We start from the raw sequence: 21,420 nt of genomic DNA, 5'->3' as shown, positions 1-21,420 counted from the left end.
TTCGCCGCTGGATCTTCGCATAAGTGGCAGTGAAGCAAAAACGTGGGCGATGCGTCCCCCTACATTTTATGACGCGCGAACTTCATCGGGCAAGTTCGCTCCGTGAGGGTCGGGGTTTAAAGCGCAACGATAGTGGCGAAAACAGTCGGCGATCGTCGAAATCTGATCAGCTGGTTAAGTGCGTCAGCTTTTATACGTGGTTTGCACGGAGGTCGCATCCCGGAGCGAGAGGGCCGGAAACATCCATGTTTAAGAACACTTGCAGATGTCTGAAATCGTATTGGAGAGGTTCACAAAAGTGAGATCTGTTCTGGAGACACGTCTCCGGCTTCACCATTACGATTTGCGCTATTTATGGCTGGAAAAGAAGAAGTGAACCTTGTGGTTCTAAAGACAAGGTAGAGCCAAGCCTTAGAATGTTCAGTTTAGGCGCGATTATCACAAATCAGTGGGCGAGAACAATGCTGTCGTCCGAAGAGCGCCGGAACGCTTGGTTGTCGCGCATTAAACGGGAAGACTTGAGAAACGAGAAATGCGTCCGTGTCTGCAGTATTTACTTCATCACAGGTAAGGGTACTTTCGAGTTATGCCCAGATTTAAGAGGTTTACCAACGCATTGCGTCGCTTCTCCCATTGCTGCCGAGGTTCATAGTGATGTTCACCTTTTCTTTTCCCTTTGAATAAACGTGCCTCCAATTGTTAACTGTGGCTTAACTGTGCAACACATGTGTACGCGTCCTCTTTCAAAAGGGAACCTGCAAATTTAGTTGGTGACACAAACCCCCATTGGGCACCGAGTCTACAGCTGGGCCACGACCGTTAAGACCGGACTACGGCCGCAGCAACCACGCGTTTTCACCGCTGTGAAGAGCAGCGTAAAAGCAAGCTGGATGTTGTCGCAGCAAAAAGACCGACCACGGAGCCTGGAACACTGCTCGTGCTGCCTGCCATGGACGCAGAACCATAGCTCGACAAGCCCTCTCCAGTAGGCCCCAATCGGGAGTCGAAATCAGTTAAGTGGTTATGGCAGTCGAGAGGGGATCTTACGGTCGCGGGATGGAATCGCGGCCGCGGCGACCGCATTTCAATCTAGGTGAAATGCTAAAGACCCGTGTACTTTGCATTCGGTGCACGTTAAAGATACCCAGGTGGTGGTATTTTTCTGAGCCCTCTACTACCGTTTTCTTATACTTTCAAATATTTCATTCCCTTACAACAAATCACAATGACCTTATTTGTGGTACTTTGTACTTTCCTCTTCTGTGCCTGGGGCTCACGCTGATAGGTGCTTCTGGCTCATTTCATTACCTTTTGCCGAAGTTGAAATGCAAAGAGACCTCACGCGCCAAATCTTCAGGCACTGCAAGGGGACTACAAGAACTTAGCTAGCGAGTTGGGCACTTGAAAATCAAGAAACAATCTGCTTAAATGTCAGAGGTCTCCTTTCGTGAACAGCCCAAGACGATGGACGTTTACACAGGACTTCCGAATTGTCCAGTCCTTCTGCCAGTGTTCAACTTTGTGCAAGTGTTTGTCAAGCACACACCGTAAAACGCCTTAGGAAAGTTCGACGAGGGTTTGGTCTTTTTGGGGAAACGGAATTTGAGACTGCCATTCAAAGACCTTCATTACGTTTCAGTATGTCTGAATCAAATGTAGGTCGAGTATTCGACGAATGGCTACATGTTGCATTTGCTAGACTTCAGCCCCTAATATACTGGCCCTCAAGGCATGCTATAAAGAGTACAATGCCACAGGCCATTTTCCATTTTTTTCGGAGGAAAGGTAGCTGCAACACTCGATCGCTTTTAGATCAGACATAAGCGGCAGTCATCTCTTAGGCCAAGGAGCGAGATTAGGTCGCACTATAAGTGCAGTAACACAGCCAAATACCTCATAGGGATATACCCTTAGGGGGTGACCAATTGTATTTCATAGATGTGGGGAGGAAACACCCCCGAAAAGCACCATTACCAAATTCAGTGGTAATCTTGACCATTTTTCGCAACTAGACATGGTGTTGGCTGATCGAGGCTTTGAAACTGCGTACATGGTAGGTCTTTACTGTGCAAGGCTCACATTCTTGCGATCACAAAGAGCAAAATTCAACTCTCGGCAGTAGACGGCAATAGATGTACAGGGATGAAGGAAACTTGCGAATGGTAGAATACACATTGAAAGGGTAATCGGCCTGGTTAGGAAGAAGTATACTATAATGATGTCAGTCCTGCAACTAGATTGAGTATATGACTCACAAACCAGGATACCATATTACTCCGCTCGAGAGGATTGTTGTCATGTGCTATGCACCTATTAATTTCTTCCAGTCGGTTATTTCTGCTAATAGAAAACCATGTATCTATGTTTGCGACATATTCAAGTTAGTTTGCAGTAGGCATTACATACTTGCATTCATTGAAGTGTGTTCGTAATTCTGGCCATTCTGGCTGCATGCCAAAAATATTCCTTCATATTTACTTGCATGCTGTTTCAATACAAACAAAAAATGTGCAGATGACATTAGAAGACTTTCAAATCACATCACTATCGAATCCTTCTATTGTCGCGTGACGTGAGTTATAAAAACAAATGTAGTTAAAGCCACAACTTAATTAGGACAGTTCAAAGACTAGTGTAACGTTTTTTTTTTATTTTTCTTTCAATCAATTCAATTGCAATTTTCTGCCAGTAAATACTTCATGCATAAATTAAGTGAGGTGCGCAATTATGAGACCACATTCTTTGCACTTAATTTTTCTGACAAATGAGCTAGGAACTCCTCATCATTGCAGAGTTTCATGCTGTATATTTGATGCTTTCATTGTGCATTAAAGGCTGTCTTGCTTTTTGTATTCTTTGTTACTTTGCATAAATTATCAGTTTTTCTGTCGTAACAGAGAAATTCTTTCTCTACTCTCTCCTACTTTACACATGCTAGAAGCTTGTGTGATGCAGAAAGTAATATGCAGCGCTCTCCCACTTGAGCCCAATGCGGATTTGTACAACGCAACACAGAAATTTTGGCAAAATGGTGAACATTCATGTGCAGAGACAAATGAATAAATAGTGCTCGTAAATAGGTTTCTCTCCACTGAAAACCTGAACTTCTACCGCTGGGACTCTCCTATGCTTTCTTCAGTGGCTCGAGATCGGCACAATACCAGAGCTTCTGCTTCGGTGCTGGCTTTAGTCCAATGCAGGCGTCGTGGAACCATTTGTGTCGGCAGAGATCCTCATCACAGTCTACCATTATCCCTATCTGTGGGCCTTGAGAGTAACAGTAGACAGGTTTTTGGAGCTATTGCCAGCCTCTGGTGCATCTTTTTGGGGGAAGTGCACTGAAAAAATTTCCGGTAGGACAACGTGTGTGAAATACTGCGTGGTAGGTCTGACAATTCAAAGAAAGAATGCATTCTCTTCCATTATCCTTTCAATATGCACTGACAGAGGTGTCCAAATAACAAAGACATAATACTTTGAACTGCACATAGCCAATTGTGTCTGCACCTGATAAAAGTAGCCATTAGTTCTTTTCAAGCGGAGTCCCTCTGTACTTGTCCCCAGGCCAAAATCTTTGCTTCCTAATGCAGCTTATATTCCAGACTGTGCCACAGAATAGGGGTATTTCACCTCAGTAATGTCTTCACCACAGCACAAACAGCTGACAACAGCATCTGTGGATGAAACACGGTGGAGATACTTTATACTTTATAAACACCAACTCTTTTCAGTGTCATAATGGTGTGGCGTTGCACTGCTTGTTTCTGGTAGGCAGAGAGGGCGGTGTCTTCATGAATACGTCCCCATTTTGGCGCTGAGGAAGAAAACTGGTTTTTCTCTGGGTAACATATTCTTTTTAATACACTAATTCACGGCTGCCTCAGACTTGTGTTGCACACACGTTTCATAACAGAAGAGGTTACCCGGCCTGCTCTATATGCAAACCACTCGGCGCATTTGAACTGCTCTCTTCTGTGGCTTCCACATGCCGCACCATCTCCACTGTAACAAACATTTCTTTTAAAAACACTTCAGGCCGCCGCACCAGGGCAGAAAATCCTCGGAGTTGGCCTCTTCACACATAATGTTACGGAGAAGGACCACGGGCTCTTTCTTTTGTGGTGGCTAATAAAGTGCGCTATATTCTTCATGTAACATGAACTGCGCTGACACGGTCCGTGCTTTTGCTATAGCTACAAAACACTGCAATATATCTGCCTTCGTTGGAGCTGGGATTGGCTGTGGCGGTGGAGCTTCTTGGGCATAACTGCTGTTTGTATTGCTGTTCATATTCATTTTTTTATTTTCGCTGATGAGAAGTCAATCTCGCTTAGCCTCTTGAATTCAGTATTTAGGATATGGGGTGGTAGCATTAATTTTTATTTTCGGTTCAAGTCACAGCGTCCCTCAGCTTCACAGCAGTTTGAAGGGCGAAAAGTGTCGCGGCTACGTGTGAGCACGCTGCAGATAAACCTGCAATGCAATTACAATGAGCTGTAGAAACAGTGCCGTCTGGTCTGTCCAAAAATCTCCCTTTCAGCGGTGACCCTCTTAGGCGCTGGGAGTGGTTGACCGGAAAGGTTGATTTAAATCTCAGTTGGTACTGTTCTATAAATGAAAGCTTAGCTTTTCTGAATGCAACGACAGACCCGGCTGTATGGTGCCATGAAGCCTTATCAACACAATTACTAGAAATTTAACCAGAACTAGATGATTTTACTTGTGCGTTACAAGTTTTAGGCAACCTCGGAAGTAGCCTCTAGAAAGGAGGTTATAGCTCTAGCTTTCATTTAATGTAACCGATATTTCGCTGGTGATATCCTGACAATTTATACATTCTTTTCTGACCGCTAGATCATCTTTATCGTTCCCGCGTGCGGCCATCGTAAGCAACGAATCCACAGCGCACCAAATAAAAAGAAAGTAAACAGGAATTGTCTACAGGAACCACAACAAGCACAAGTGCGGTCCCGTAGCAAAAATGAACTTATAATTCAGCCGTAACATGAAAAAAACGTCAACTAAGCTCGCTTAGAACAATGACACGCTGCAATGCAGACTGCTTTGCTGCTACGCTCTTTACCAATCCGCTGGTGAAGTAGTTTTGGCCGTCCAGTGACTTGTAGGCCTTCATCAGCTGCAAAGTAGACGTGGCTTGTCACAAAGCACCAAATAATTGTATCAGGCAGGCAACAGATGTTCTGTGCAGCATTCTTATCGATGCGCAGTCCGTAGGGGAAGATGCCATAGCACATTTGCCAACGCACCCGGGTTGATGATGCCATCGCACATTTGACAAACCCGGGATGTCAACACACCTAAGTTGGTCCCACCAGCTCTTCAAAGCATGAAGCGCAAAGCGCGTGCACGTTTCATTTCTCCATGGCGACAAGCTGCGGCGTGGTGATAAGCGGCGCGCGCAGCGCGCGGCAGCCCTACTTTGTGTTCTTAAATATGGCGCTCGCTTGCTCTGCAAGCCGGAACTGACGTCACCTGCAACCCATGTATACATGAGTCATCGAAGGTTCCAGAGTAATCGCTGGTGCCCTTGTGTCGTCCAGAAAATTCTACTACAATTCCCGTCACACAGGCACTGAGATTACACAAGCTTCAGTGACAACAGAAAGCGGGTAGTAAAATTGATAACATTCGAGAAACTTCCAATACATGCAGGTGCGTACCGCGTTGAGCGATTACTTTTGCTAGATGGTGAAAAGTGTTCAACCGAAAAAGACAAAAACGTACACAAGTTAATGTCCCCCTTCCTGAAAGTATCCTCCCGATGCTACAAACGAAGCAGGATAGCGAAAAACAAAACGACACTTAACAAACAAAAGCAACAAAACAACAAAGAAACAAACAAAGTAACGCAGTCCAAAAAAAAAGTCCGAAGTCCAACTACGAAAAGTGCCAAAGTTCGTTAGCGCTAGTAGAACGGTTAAGTCGCACAACATGGACTACTTCTGGTCGTTAGCGGCACCGCTGGGATAGCGAATGCTGTCTGGCACGACCTCATAGTGGAGTGCCCTAACGCGTCGGATAATTTTGCAGGGTACGAAAAACCGGCGCTAAAGCTTCTCGCTGTGTCCTCATCGGCGTATTGGCGTCCAAACAGTCGCCGGGCTGGCTTTCCACGTAGCGCCGTCGAAAATTGTGGTGCCGGCTGTCGGTCCTTTGCTGGTTCTTGATGCGCAGGCGGGGCGAGCTGTCGCACTTCTTCAGCGCGTTGGGAATAGGAGGCGAAGTCAACATTTTCTTTGTCGGTGACGTGCGGCAGCATGGCGTCGTGAGTCGTCATAGGCGTTCTTCTGTAAACCACCTTCAACGGCGTGATCAGTGTTGTTTCTTGCACCGCCATGTTGTAAGCAAACCCGCCATGGTTGCCCAGTGGCTATGGTATTGGGCTTCTGAGCACGAGGTCGTGTGATCGAATCGATTCCCGCGACCCCGTGCTCAGAAACAAGCGAATTGTTTTTGACTTGTTCACAATGTGAATTTTTCTATCATAGCGGTGCCTGCTCCGGCGCTGCTGAAAGTTCCATTAAGGGCAAACGAGATCAATTCAAAAAGACTTAAAAGTGCGAGTCTTGCAAACCTACTGGAAGTAAAAGCTCCTCCTCTGCTAAAGCGTGTAAGAGTGAAAGTGAGATAATCAAAATACTTGCTGAAATGGACCAAAAACTAAGCTGGCTTGTTAGTCTGCCAAACAAGGTAGACGGGATCAAACAGTCCCTCCAATCACTTTCCGATCACTTAGATGAAATTCAAAGAAAGCTTGAGAACCACGAAAAGGAATTAAACACTGTCAAACAGAAAGTAGAAAAAATAGAGAAGTACGCTTCTCCTAGGGAGCTCGATCAGATTTAGGCTGACATAGACGCACTTGAGTGGCACAGCAGACGCCTTAACATTGAGATACACGGTGTACCTGAGGCTGACAGTGAAAACCTACTCGAAAAGGTAAACGATCTTGCGAAGAAGCTTGAACTTCAACCTCTATCTGAGGAAAATGTTGTGGCAGTTCACAGGCTCCCTGCAAAGCAAGGAAAATGCGAGGAATTATTATCAGTGTTGCACGGCAGGAACTGAAGGATGCGTGGATTACCAAAGGGCGAGCCTTAAGGGACAACCAGGGCAACATCTTCATTAACGAAAACCTAACCTCTCGCTCGAGGAAGCACTGCCAAAGAATGGGCAAAGGAGGCGGGATACAAGTTCGTGTGGCACTCAAATGGAAAAGTTCTCGTGCGTAGGGCATAGGGTGAAACGGCAGTTGTCGTTAAGAGTGAAAATGATCTTCATGCTCTATTGCAATGAACGCCAATTTCTTGTTGCTATTATTTTACTCTTTGCCGAAATGAATCATTTGGGATGTATTGGCAAGGAGGATTGGTTCACATTCTTGGCCACTCAAAAGAAGGGACTGTCTTTCATACATATGAACATTCCATCAGTCTCCATCAAGCTACCTGAATTATAAACTTTTTTTTCTGATATAAATTATCAGTGCAATGCAGTCATGCTAAGCGAAAAATGGGATTGCTCTGATGATGTCTTTCACCTGCCTTGCAAAAAACTATTTCATAAAAACTGAACCTCACGTCGCGGTGGAGGAGTATCTGTTTTGATAGATGATTCTCTAACATGTGAACTGTTAGCCAAGTATTCTTGTATGACAGAAAACTGTGAAATTTTGTGTGTCCAAACTACGGCTGTACTCTTTGCAGTATGTTACCGCCCGCCCGATGCTTTATTGGAACCTTTTTTTTCATTTTTTTAGAGCGCATGCTAGAATTCGCGTCGGAAAACAAATATAAAGTGGTCTTAGGAGGAGACTTCAACATTGATATGAGTTCCGATGGTGCTAGGAAAACGATATTTCAAAGAATTTTTGTGGCAGGCGGATGTAAAAATTCGGTTGAAACCTTCACGAGATTAACAGAACCTACGAAATCCACTATTGATCTCTTTATAACGAACTTCAATCCATTCTTAGTAACTAGTGGAGTCTTAAACTGTCTTCTCAGTGACCACATGCCATTAGTCATGTTTATCCGCACAAGAGCAAACGATACCGAAAAAGATAACACTGAAAAAACATTTCAGACAATAAGCGAGCACACATTAAGTGCCTTTCAAGATGCCTTGAAACAAGCATCTTGGAAGGAGGTTTTTCAACAAAACGAGGCTGAGCCAGCATACAACATCTTCTTAAAGAAATTCTCAGCTGTTTATGCGCAACATTTTATACATAAGAAAAGAAACCACAAAGCTTATCGGAAACCTTGGATCACCAAAGAGCTTCTAAAAAAATAAAGGAAATAAATAAGCTTTAGGCCGGGTTTATAAAATCTCGGAATGGCGAGGATCTAAAATGCTTCAAAATTTTTAGAAATAAATAAATAAAGAGCTAAGAAATGCAAGAAATCACTATTATTTACGTACTTTTTCTTCATGCAAGGGACAAATAGAGAAGATGTGGAACAAGTTAAATGAACTAATGGGACGTCAACTGAACACTGAACCTATAAAGAAAGTTTCTGTAAGCGGATGCATTTTAACCGGAGATCATTTAGTTAACGCATTTAATGATTGCTTTACAGGCACTGATTCCCATTTATCACTAAGCCCACCATGTACATCTCAGTTCCCTGCAACTATGGACACAATTTTTTTCCAAGCGAAAACCCCCACCGAGGTTTGTTAAGTTTTAAACTGAAAATTTCATGTAGCTGCGATGCTGAAGGCCTCCAAATAACACCTATCAAACACGTCATTTGTGACATTGCACCTGTGTTAGCTTATATTTATAACTTATGCATAACATCAGGTACCTTTCCTGAAAAAATGAAAATTGTAAAAGTAATTGTGTTATATAAGAAAGGTGACAAGCTTGATTTAAAAAATTACCGTCCGATATCTATTCTCCCGCAGTTCTCTAAAGGTCTAGAAAAAATCCTTCTTCACCAATTAACACCTTTCAGCAATAAACATAAGCTAATAACAGACGCTTAATACGGTTTTCAACAAGGTAAATCAAAAGAACTAGCACTTGTAGCACAGAAAGAATATATACTGCACAACCTCGAAAACAAGTTACTTGTAATGGGTCTATTCATAGATTTCGCAAAAGCGCTCGACTGCATAAATCATGGCCTCTTAATACTTAAGCTTGAAAGATGTGGCATCAGGGGCCTTCCTCTTCATTTACTGACATCCTACGTTAGAAATCGACAGCAATATGTGGCTATAAACGCTAGCATATCGTCTAGAGGAAAAATCCAAACAGGTGTCGCTCAAGGAAGTATCCTTAGCCCATTTCTGTTTAACATCTATATAAACGACATAGTTCTTATCCACCGAGAAGCCAAATTCATAAACTACGTAGATGACACGGGTCTTTTTTTTATCAAATAACTCTTATACAGGCCTCTTTGGTGCAGCGAACAACCTATTAACCCATCTCTCAAAATGGAGCCAGGACAACTTTTTAAAAGTAAACTCGAATAAAACACAAGCAGTCATCTTTAAAACAAGAGGTACATGTACTCCATTGACCCACAACATATTTTACAACTCTGAGAAAATAGAAGTTGTTGACACGGTAAAAGTACTTGGCGTATATTTTACCGACACATTGCAATGGGACGCTCACGTGGATTTTGTACTCCAGAAACTGAGCCGCATTAGAGGTATACTACGTCGAAATCGCTACCTTTTACCAACGTCAGCTAAATTGATCATTTATAGTGCACTGTTTGCCTCGCATGTAAATTATTGCCATCTTGTATGGGGCACGACATCAGCTTCCAATCACTCTAAAATACTATTGATGCAAAAAAAAATATTACGCGCCATCGCAAATGTGCCAGACAACTCGTACACTAAGAGTCTTTTCACCAAGTACAACATAACAAAAAGTCATCATCTCTACAAACAAACCCTCCTACGCACCTACTACTTTCAGGTAAAAAATAGAAGCAACTTAATAACAAATATAGCAAACTTAAAAGAGAATACACCCACATATGAGACGCGCAGCCATGAAAAATGGCTCATACCCTTTTTGAGGACAAATTACGGCCATCAAATGGTCGCAAATACCTTGCCACGGCTACTAAATTCTTATCTAGAAGCCGGCATTGACATCCATGGCTTGACACCATCAGAGCTCATCTGTATGGCGCAAACTACGATTTAAATCGAAATGGTTCTGTAAAACCACATGTATTCAATGAAAGAAATGTAATTTATTCGATGTAACTCACTGTTCTTTATTTTTCATTTCTGAAAGTGTTCTTTGCCACTGGTCTGCCAATATGTAAAGGGGGCCAGGGCCACTCAAGCTGCCAATAAGCAGCTTTTACCTTGACCCCTCCATTTGCTTGTAAATGGGCACAAATAAAATGAAATGAAATCCCGGCCACGGCGGCCGCGTTTCGATGCGGGTGAAATGCGAAAACACCCGTGTACTTAGATTTAGGTGCACGTTAAAAAACCCCAGGGGGTCGAAATTTCCGGAGTCCTCCACTACCGCATGCCTCATAATAGAAAAGTGGTTTTGGCACGCAAAACCCCATAATTTTATTAAATAATGTTGTGAGCAAACAAACGGCCGCACGGCTTCCCACGTCTTGTGTACTACGTCGACGTACATCGCTGACGTGCCGGCAAACATCTTCAGTTGTTTCGCTAGGCCGTTTGTCTGCGGGTTGTAACCAGTGGTCCTCCGGTGACTTGTCTGGTTACACTGCAGGATGGCTTCAGTAAGCTCAGCAGTAAAAGTGGTGCCTCTGTCAGTAATCAAAAGTTTTTGCGCAGCATGTCGCACCAGGATGTTCTCGATGAAAAATTTGGCTACTTCCGTCACACTACCTTTAGGCAAAGCATTCGTTTCCGTGCAGCTGGTAAGGTAGTCTGTGGTCACGACGATCCAGTTGTTTCCAGATGTTGACGTCGGAAAGGGTCTCATCAAATCCATCCCGATCTAGAGAGTGGTCTGTAAGGAGGCTCAATTGGCTGTTGTAATCCCGCATGCCTTGGTGGTGTCTTGGCAGTCTCGACAAGTATTGAAGCAACGGGCGATGACGGCGGTCGGGCGCGGCCAATAGCAGTTCACTGGTATTCTTGCGAGCATACGGGAAAACCCGATATGTCCAGCTGTCTTACTATCGTGCCGGGCTTGCAGGACATTCAATCGGAGTGCTGCGGATACACCTAGAAGGTAGTTTGAGCAGGCTGGCGAGAAGTTCTTCACCAGGAAGTGGTTTATTAAGAAAGAAACAACCTAATCCGCAGTAAATAACCTCGGGACAACATCGGTGCTGCTTTGCAAGTACTCGGCAAGCCTTCTGACTTCTGGGTCTGCTCGCTGCGGTCCGGCAAAGCCGTTTGCACTTATTTGACCTAAAAAGGCGTCCTCGTCTTGGTCATCTTGGCGCAGCAGGTCCACGGGAACGTAAGACAGGCAGTCGGCATCAGAGTGTTTTCTACCTCACTTATAGATCACAGTGATTTCATATTCTTGTACAGATATCATTCACTAGAAAACAAGAGCGGCGGGCATGTAAAACCTGTCGAATACATACACTATTATTCGTTATATGTCAAAGAAGATGCACGCTCCGAAGCGGCTTTGCGAATGCAAGGCAAGGAGCCTAAGCTGGAGACAGTCTTTGAATAAGCCTTCACTTCCACGTCGTCCAGCTTTCGTTTGTTGGACCCCATGGCTTGTTTTGGGAGCCTTCATCACAAATATTTTAATGTTAAAGACCAGGTGAATGAACGTGAGCCATACCAACGTTAATATTATCAAATTAATAAAGACGATAGAAAGCTCCCCTTGTTCTTCATGCCACTTACTTAAAGCCTGAGAGTCAACATTACAGATATACGGACTGCACCTACATAGCTCGAACACATATCGTATTTGCACTACAGTCATCGTGAAATGAGATCTGCCATATCTTTTTTAAACTTTTGCTCACATCAATAGGTGGTTAATGACAAGGTGAAATTTATTTTCAAAGTGTGCAAAACCTCAATATTACTGCAGTTAAGATTTTAATTTCTTTGGAAACAAATTTTTCTTCTGCGTAACGGCCCATATTTCACTGGTTTCCAAAGGCTGTTATAGTTCAAGAGTTACAAGCAATTTAGAAAGAATTCCAGGTCACCAGAAACACAAATTAACATGCACAACACGAGGCAGGCTCTATTTTCATTATTGCACTTTCTAAATTGGGCCGTTCTGACTCGAACGATGCACATTCATTATCTCGACCTTTCCTGGAACTTGGTGTTACTGGATCCAGGTTATGAGTGAGCAATCATTCCTTACTTCTCTTTTAATCAGTAAAATGACCATGCGCTTACCATGTCGTGCCACGTAATAAGTGCCGTTGGATTTGTGAAAACCACTACTTCACAGCCATGCAGTATAGAAGTAGTCGCAGAAGATGCAACAAAAGACAGTGCCATCAGCACGCCACAAAGCAGGCCACGACATGCACCACATGTATGCTGCCTGACATTACAGCCCTCCATCTCCAGCGTTATTGAACTGGAATTTACGCTTTCGGACAGTTTACCTTAACCAAATCAGACCTGAATTTTGCTTATGACATTCTTCCTACATTTGTGCAAGAGATCACGTACAATACAAAATAAGACAACGAAAAACGGAAAATTCACGGATGTTTTATTTTTCTAAGACGGTATTTTGCAGAACGTGTATCGCTTAATCTTTAGGCAAGAAGAAAATTGAAAAATGTACCTTAGCTATAAATCTGCAATATTTGTGCAATTCAAAAGCGAATATGTTTACTCCCTTATACTACAAACAAATACAAGCAATGTCTGCTGGTAATCTCATGGTAGTATACCATCCGGTTTCACATATTTTCAAAAGAATTGTGTTCTCAATCACATCAAGTGTGCTGGCAAGAATCGTTGTACAAGGTTGTAACGTGACGTTTTGCCGAAAGCTGCAGAAATTTCGTCACACAAGTTGGGTCTGGACGCTCAATTGTTGAATTCTTCACACGAACTTCATAGTAAAAATCTATAAAGAAATCAAAAGCGTCAGAACCTGTAATCATATATAGCTAAAATAACTAAAAGTGTTCGATTATTGTGCACTTGCCACCTTGTGCCGCATTGCACATATGTCCCCAAAGTATAGCAAAGCCAGATGTTCGGTTACCTTCCTTCGACGTTTAGAGTGACTCTATATTAAGTGCAGTGTACCGCAACCAGAACATTCCACAAAACACACATACTCAGTCAATTACCCTCATCGGCTCTCGTTGCATTAGACTGTAAGCAACGCATTGCCAACTATCGAATTTATCCGTTCGCTTGAACACTGCTCGCAGATCTCAGAATACCTAAACCCATTTCCAGCTAAACTGCCATTCTGTATTCCAGGCGTACTAATTTGACGCTGGCACCTATCTCTCGCGTATTACTAGGATATCATGTCACTCTCTAGGGGAACATGGGAATATGGTTGAGATTAAGCTAGTGCCATCTATTCAGCACTGTATTGCCTGATAAGGCCAGGAGCTGCTGCCGTCTTAGAACCAATTTTATTCACTTCATTCGGCTAATTTGCCTATACCCCTACTTAGAAATTTTGCCGGCATGTTCTTGGCAGTAGATACTGAACCCGACTGTTTATATCTGTAGCACTACGTCGTTTGTTTGACAGTTTACCTATCAGTATTAGTCGCAATGCGAATCGGGCTGCACAATATACTTAAGTCAAAATAAGCAGTGACTACTGCATCAAACTCAAGTAAAAATATAACACAACCGCCATGCGAAAAAAGGAACAATACAAGAAATAATAGCGTCGGCAGTTGACGCTCTTATAACCAGGATATATTTGGTATCAATTACAAAGATATAGATGTATCTTTATTGCTCTGTATTTATTGCACCTAGGTGTGCCATGCAAAAAGCTGTTGATTTATATGTTGCAATAGAGTGCGTGCATGGGTGCGGGAAACTTTAGGCAATATTTCAGGTCCTTAAATCATTCTTAGGTGAGGTTCCTTCTGTTATAATTCCTTGATTTTTGGGGAGTATATTTTCTCTCTACAAGAATATTATGATGCTAAAGAGGGGAAAGCCTAATTTAACGCCTGCAACCTCAGAAACTTTAGTTCGACATTGAGCTATGTTGTTTACGTTGTTAGGGTTTTATTGCTTTTTACTTTTTTATGCTGCTTTCCCGGCACCTACATCTTTTTCCAAGTCTTATTGTTCATGTTCACGTCAATCTAGTATAGACATCTCTTGATGCCATTTGCACATGTTCTATATTCAAAGATCTGCGGGTGACCTTCTTGTCGTACTCTGTAAAGGACCAGGTTCTTTAGCGAGCTGTCACAATGCATTGCTTTCTCATTGGTAGAGAGTGCTTAAAAAAACATGGTGGCGGAAGCGTCGGCTCCAGGACAGCAACGTTAACAATATGCGTCTATGATTTTTTCACAGGAACCTGAGCCAGTTCTTCACTTTCTTTATTGAATCCAGGTATATCTGAACCATGTTCTTCTAATTATCAGCCCATAGATACGGAAGATAAAGGAGATCAAAAGGACGTTTTGCTGGGCGAGTCCTACGTTCTAGCAATTTTCCGAAACCGCGTAAAATAAAATACGACGATGTGAGTAAGACACAAGACAAGCGCAACCGAAAAACGTGTGCAGATCGCAGCACCTGGTAATTGCAAGAAACATCAAGGACGTCTTAGAATTTAGTATTGTCGCTAAATGAGCGCAGTTTTTTCTCGGAGCTTTAGTTCGCTTCTGCACAACCTTGCAAGCGGCTCCCTAATAGAAGTCGTCTGATTCTTTCTGGCGTATATAGCTTCCATTGATTCTTACGTAAACATATGTGCACGATTGGTGAGGATTCTTGAGCCCTGACTTAGGGTGTGCGTTTGTTGAAACATGCAACTCAAGTAAAATACGTTCTTGCTTTCTGCATACCTCCCATATATAGTTGGGGTGTGACAGTGAAGATGCCACATGTATAATTTGCGTACGCATACGCTAGTTCTTCCGTCGACGTGACCATACCACCTGCAAGAAATTACATGAAAATATACTTTAAGAACGCCAAATTGTTACATGACACTGCACATTATCGCGCTACTTTTAGTAATGGGTAACAATGCAAAAAATATATGCTGGTGTCGCAAGCGGTCAAATTCACCCAATTTGGCCTTACACTAGCAGTCCTTTTAGAATTAGGGTGGGTAGCCCATTTACTTCCGCCGAAGAACGGCATTATTTAGCAGCAAAATCCATTAGGTTTCAATTTTAGGAAATTGCGTGCAGCTGCTGAGTCACAGTGCACTCATAGAAGCTGGCGACGTGTTGCAGACGAACTCGGATTGATATAAACTTCCGTGCACAAAAGGTATGACTCTATCTAGCCTGGCTAGCCTGACTGAGAAAAAATATGTGCTGAATCGGTAAGGGTAGGAGCGCTGTTTGGTTGGTTCAAAATATACCAAGTGACCCACGCACACAGAAAAATATGGGCAGAGTAAGCGAGGGGAGGGTTATTGTAATAGCACATGTTTCGTGCGCTCGTTTGGCCCCTATTTTTCTTCCCTTTTCTATTTTTTTTCAGTTTTTTTTTCTTTTGCTTTTACGGTGAAGCTGTATACAGGGTTTCTCAGCAAATTTTAGCCAGACATTAAAAACATGCGAATGCGACGTAGCTGGAAAGAACCAAAGTAATATCGCTTGCTGTCGCTTGGAGATACTCCAACTATTTTTTAATTTGGTCGAATTAGATAATTAGTCTTAATTATAATATAATTAGATGAAAAGTGTAAATGAGAGAGCGACGTGAAAAACTAACGATGCAGCTTCTTATTCCTCAGTACGTGCTATAACAGTATATATAATACAGCACGTGCAATACGGCACGCCGGCCTGCCGCCTGTCACAGGTATAACCAACCCGTTACGTTAGTTTAAGCAGCTGCTCCTGCTACGAGCGATATTGAAGGCCAGCGCATCCCTCAAGTGAATGCAGTTTGCTGACGCTGCACCCTTCTATCAGGGCGACTGCGCAGAAGAGACTTCACTGTGTCTGAAATTTTGGCTGCCACCGCGATCATCGACTGCCACCAATATAGGCAACTCGACTTGTCGGATGGCTTCTCATGGGCCCGTCGGCTGGCCTCCTGTCATAGCTATAACCAACCAGTTACTTTCATTTACGCAGGTTAGTAACAAGCATTATAATATCAAATGTAGTGACCCCGGCTCTCCAGCTGACGTGCCCCAACAGCTTGTGCGTGTGTTGCCTGCATATACGAAATGCATTACTGAAACTTACTGGCGGCGTAGAATCGTTTTCAGGTCAGTATACCAAACATTTATAAAAGAACTTCTTGAGGGCCAGAAGGCCATGCATAAAAACATAGATGCGATAGAGTTTAAACTCAACAAGGTTCAAAAATCAATATCAATCGTTATGGAACTGGGTACCAAAATATCCAGTCTATAAATATGTCTTCAGGGATTGGAAAAAAAGGAGGTTAGCGAGCATTGAAGACAGAAGTAGGCAAAAAAAATCTTCTGATTCTGGAATCCCCGGATGATTGGAAGAAACGCAGGATTGGCCTAAATCAATCGTATTTGATAACTTGCTCAAAACTAAGCTTGGTGTAGAAGTGAATTCTGTGGGAAGACTGCTTAGAACTGGCCGGACGCCATTAAATAAACCAAGAGCGCTAATTTTGAAACTCATAGACGACCGGGAAAAGAGAAGCGCACTGAAAAACTACTTTAAGCTAAAGGGAACTGTTTTTTTATTGTCAGAGGACGTCTCACCAGCCACCAGGTAAATACGAAACCATTTATGAGATAGTTCGTCCCATAACAGAAAAGCAGATGCCAAGGCAAAACTAACACACGACAAGATTAGAATTGATAATCAAATGTATGAATGGGACAATCTTCAAATCAACATGGTTGCCCTTGTTCGGCGTAGCAGTAGACTTCGTGAAAAACAGCGACGTAAAAGGGAAATAAGAAAGCTGTTTCGGTGTCTGAACTTAAACACCAGAAGCTTAGTAAATAAAGCTCTCGACCTAAAAAGCCTTGTAATGACACAAAGGCCACATGTACTAATAAACACTTAAACTTGGTTACAGCAAGATGTTATAGATTATGAAATAACACCACCAAGCTACATGATATATCCTAACGACGGAGATTCCCGCGGCGGCGGCGGCGCCATTTTGTTTCAACAATCCCTCAGTGTAATGTGATTCCTCGACATCAAAGAAATGGAATGCGTTATCGTAAAAGTTACTCTAGATGCGGTCAATATCGTTATTGGGGTTGTTTGTCATCCACCCATTTCTTCCGACGAGTTTGTGGATCAGTTGAACGAATTTTCGTCTATGTACAAAAGTATTGCTTGTAACATTTTAATAGTTGGTGATATTATTTTCGTATGGTGAATTGGGCGGATGAGCTTCCACATGCCCTTTGAAGTGCTTCCGTACCTTTCTTGACGCTTTAATGTACCATGATCTGACGCAGTCAGAAAAGAATCTGACGCAGTTATTAAAAATGGGCACTCCTATTTAAACTTATCCTAGCACAATTTTAGATATCTTTCTTGCTAGCAGAGGCATATGTCGTCGTAGTCCAGTTGTTCAAACGTACGATATCATTTCGGACCACAAAATAGCGCATCTAACCATCCATCTATGCTTTGTTCAGAAGTTCGATAAAATGACGTGCATTGTACAGCCATCAGCATGCTTAAGACGAACGCTCCGCAGCGTGGGCGGGCCGGCATGGACTGACGCCAGCGCCGCGAAGTGTTGTGCTCTGTTAGCTCGGTATGTTTGCGGTAGCTTACGATAGCTGGAGCGCAGCTCGATTTGACTGCTCGTCTTCTCTTTCCCTTGTGCCTGACCGGCGAGAGTGCGCTCACTTGACATGTCCATTTCGCTTGTGGTTGCGGTCACGCGCGTCCGGTTTCCTTATATCAGCGAAGCGAAATGGCGGGCGATAGCTCGCGTTCCTTTCGGGTTTGGCCACAAAGCTGGCACTTTAGGGAAATGATAAATAGGAAAAGGAGAGCAAATGCAGGTTTGTGGCGTTTGTAAAGGTTGGACAATAAATTTGCGAATCCGGTGGCATAGCTGTACATGTTCTTCATTTCTTATATTCTCGCGCGCATCGATGTGCTCTCGCACGTGGCATTCTCAGCAAAATTGTGACGCAACCGTTCGTCGTACAACGTTCCAGGTGATATCATACACGCATGTGTGTGTGTGTGCATAGTGCTTAAAATTCCAAAAAGACTGACCACCTGAAAAAGCAAGCAGATCCCATGCCCTGTGGGAATCGATGTTATGTTAAGCAGTGCACGCAGAGCCTACCAAGTTAACGAAAAGACCATGAGTGAGAGCACCAAGACGTCGGCAGCTAGACAGATAGATAGGTAGATAGATAGATAGATAGATAGATAGATAGATAGATAGATAGATAGATAGATAGATAGATAGATAGATAGATAGATAGATAGATAGATAGATAGATAGATAGATAGATAGATACTATCGAAGTGGCAAATGTTCGCCAAGAAATGCATGGCATTTTATAAACTTAATTCGCACACCACAACCAAACCTCTATGTCTTCCCTAAATGACAGCGTTTCGCATTCCCATACCTGAGCAGTCTTGACTGCCTCTGCCGAATATTTTTCCATAAGAACATACAGCCATTTAAAATATTAACTGCAGTTTGCCTTTTTGAATACTATCGAAGAACCATAAAAGATACGCGCATTGCAAGGTGTCAGGCATGACACTGTGAATAAGATCGGGAACCCGCTCTTTAAGTAACCAAGATGCGACGGGGGCGTCGAGTTACTTTATGCGTAGTTATAAGCTATAAGATGCAACTTTTCGGTACATTGCATCTATGGCGAGAGTCCTTCTGGTTACCTAAAAATCACTTTCTTCTCCGACAAGATGCCACTTAGCGCTTTTCGCCAATAACTAGACATTAAAAGTTTAGTTTGGACAGCATCCACGCGTCTTTCTTCCTCAAGACAAGCGCAGCTCTCACGCCCTGACACTGGATCTTTAGTGCATCGTGGACTAAATAGGCAGCCAGACATTAACCTGCGAGAGCACTCCGATGCGCGCCGTCAGAGAATAAAAGAAATGAAGAACATGAAGAAATGAAGACCAACCATGCCACCGGATTCGCAGATTTTTTTATTGTCAAACCTTTACAAACGCCACAAACCTGCATTTGCTCTCCTTTTCCTATTTATCATTTCCTTAAAGCACCAGCTTTGCGGCCAAAGCCGAAAGGCGCGCGAGCTGTTGCCCGTCATTTCGCTTTGCCGGTATAAGCGAACCGCAGAACCGCAACGTGTTTTCTGGACGTGCGCTAGACCGCAGCCCCGAGCGAAACGAACATGTCAAGTGAGCACACTGTCGCCGCCGGTCAGGCACAAGCGACAGGCAAGATGAGCAGTCAAATCGAGCGGCGCTCCAACTATCGCAAGCCACCGCAAACTTACCGAGATAACAGAGCACAACATTTCGCGGCGCTGCGGAGCATTCGTGTTAAGCGTGCTGACGGCTTACCTTTGTTCTGGCGTGCTAGTGACGTGGACCACTTTAGACGATTCTTTCTCTCATATTTCAAAACTTTTTGAACAAGAGTATTTCACTGTCACGAATTGAGGCGCTTTTTCAAGGATCTGGCGACAAACTGTATTAGTAATTTTGTTCCACATTACCAAAAAGTAATAAATCAATCCAAGCCCTGGAAGACGAAAGAAATCGTACGCCTAGGACGTAAAGTAAAAAAAAAAAGATGAGAAAACAACAAAAAAATGACCGTCAGTGTCTGGCATAGACAAGGTAAATGGGACGCGTATGAAGCTAAAAGACAGTTTGAAGAAACGGAAAGAAAAATATCGAAGAGAAGATTTGAAGAATTTCCTAACTTCACCAGATAAGTTCTGGTGGTACATTCCGCCGAAAAAAAAGTCCAATTTCGAACATAACAACAAAGTAGCAACTGATAAGAGGGAAATAGCAGAATCAATGAAAGATTATTTTTTCTCAGTTTACAAGTCCGATAATTACATTGCCCCCGACTTCGCCACTTATGACGAAATCATAGCTATCGAGGATGTTTCTATCTACGGAGAAGGCGTACTGTGACTTCTTTTATTATAGATCCTAAGAAATCACCAGCGATTGATGCCATATCGAATGCCTTCCTTATGAGGGATGCTGAATTATGTAGTAAATATCTGTGCTTGATTTTTAAAGCGTCACTATCACGCGCTGAACTTTCCAACAGTTGGAAGTATGCTAAGATCACACCAGTACTTAAATGAATGATCACTCGCTTGTGTCTTCCTTCAGGCTTAATTTGCTGCTAGATTCTAGTGCAAACAATTCTTCAACATGTGATATTTAAGCATCGTACGGCCTTTGTTGAAAGTAATAACATAACCCCCCCCCCCCCCCCCCATCAACATGATTTTCGCAAAAGATTCTCAACGGTAACCCAGATTGTTCAGACAATCCATGACCTTGTAGCAGCGGTTGATGCGCACAGCCAAATACATATTATGCTATTAGATTTTGTAAAAGCCTTCAATCGTGTGAGTCACCAAAAATTAGTGCCTACACTCAAACCAATTGTGAAAAATGAGTCTTTACTTCAGTGCATAGCAGCATATCTCTCTATGAGAAAGCAATTGTGCACCAGTCGATGCTGTAAACTCAAACTCAGCCCGTGTAAATCAGGTGTCCCACAGGGTTCGTTCGATTTTAGGGTTATTCAATGTAGTCGACATGTTCATTCCATTTTATCTCAGATGTGAGTATTAATCCCGAGTATTTATGTCTATAGACCTCTGACAGAGCATGACCATCAATGCAGTAAGTAAACAAATACGGTCGTTCTTTGCCGCGTCACTCTCATTGCGACTTCTTGTGTAAATTAATTGTAATGTTTTATTTTATACACCATGTGTGCACTGGCAATAATGCTGCGTTTAAGTATTCTTGATCACCCTCCACGCAAATTTCTTGATATAGTGTGCAATTGTTTGCAAAATTGTCATTTTTACACATACATCTTGTACGATGCGTGGGCTACGTCAGTGTGTCGAACAAATAACTCCAGAATCGGTTACTTGTCCTGCCAACAATGTCGAAATAAAATATGTCTACGACATTCAGGTTCACGGCCGCTCTTTCACTTGGTGCTGCGCTCACGTGTTTCTCGTTCATGACATTGAATCGAGCTGTTTGCATAAACCGAAATGGTCCTTGCTGCCAATTACCTTATTTTGATCGGTCTCAAGAATGTCAGCGACAAAACCGCGGAAAT

Source organism: Dermacentor andersoni, chromosome 7 (genome assembly GCF_023375885.2).
Source record: "Dermacentor andersoni chromosome 7, qqDerAnde1_hic_scaffold, whole genome shotgun sequence".
NCBI lineage: Eukaryota > Metazoa > Arthropoda > Arachnida > Ixodida > Ixodidae > Dermacentor > Dermacentor andersoni.
This window is presented reverse-complemented; position numbering follows the sequence as displayed.